The following is a 1,212-nucleotide window of genomic DNA, read 5'->3' on the forward strand; positions in this document are numbered from 1 at the left end:
AAAAAAACCATTCGCTCACAGCCACCAAACTCCCATGATGCATCGTGACACATATGCATCCTGAAACCAAAGAAGTAATGAAAATAACAAAATAACCACAACAGCTAAATATACAAATTCTTCAAATTAATAAGAATTACCAATAATAATACATGAGGAAATACGATTAAAGCACATGGAGATTTCAAAACGTACTTTAAAGGAAAAGTTTGCTCAGCGAGGAATAATCCATGGATCATTATTTATACCTAAAGCTAATACAATCGCAGTGATTTAATGAATTTAGAGTTATTAAGTAAAAAAATCAAAACAATAATTTTCATCACGATCACTGAGTCTGGGAGCGGCCATTTTTGCCCAAATATAGTAGCCCCTCCCTCCTGCCATCTTCCAGCAGTGATGTTACGTTTAATCGGCAACCTAAAGTAGCCGGAAGTCGTAAACAATCACTGTTTGTCTGGAAGGAAAGACGGACTGAGCTCTGCTGTTTAACGAGGAGACAAAAAAAGTCTCAGAACTTCTTAAGATCAGAGGTCAGAGGTCAGATGGAACATCCTAAAAAATGACTTTTATAGAGATTTAAGACAAAGAAAACAGTTATTGTACTTGTAGAAAACTAATGGTTGTTGTTGACAGAAAGTTAAAAGTAGTGTAGCTTAATGTGGCTAACTGAGCGATCTAAACAGGCTAACCTGTTAGCTACTGAGCACAGCTAGCCACAGCGCTACCCAGCTCTTTATATCAGGGTCTAACAGTTACTTTGTTCACCAGAAAAAAGATTTTTTCAGTTTTATTATCGATTAGGTAAAACTTCATCGGTCATTAGACATGCTAACGCTACAGATGCTACATACTCAGCACACGGACGCTGCATTCTTGATATCGTTGTCTGGGCAACCACAATGTTTTACATCATGTGTGAACATTCTGCCAGTCATGTAGCTGTGGAGTTAGGAAGCTGAGGCAAGGTTCCAATTTATGTAACGTTCACAGACTGAGAGATAGAGCTCTGACTGAGGCAACCTCAGTACAAACCCCCCAGGAGAATCAACCCATCCCCTGCATTGAGTTTATCAATGCCGTTCCATCAGGTTAATCTATCTTCCACTAGTCAGTTAGCCTCGTGAGGCCATCCTGATCTTGCGAGCTTTCAAGGTTTCACTCGCTAATCACTCCGTTAAAGAAAGTTTGGAGCCGTTCACCAAACGAACG

Source organism: Cyprinodon variegatus, unplaced genomic scaffold (assembly GCF_000732505.1).
Source record: "Cyprinodon variegatus isolate N-32 unplaced genomic scaffold, C_variegatus-1.0 Scaffold28, whole genome shotgun sequence".
Lineage (NCBI taxonomy): Eukaryota > Metazoa > Chordata > Actinopteri > Cyprinodontiformes > Cyprinodontidae > Cyprinodon > Cyprinodon variegatus.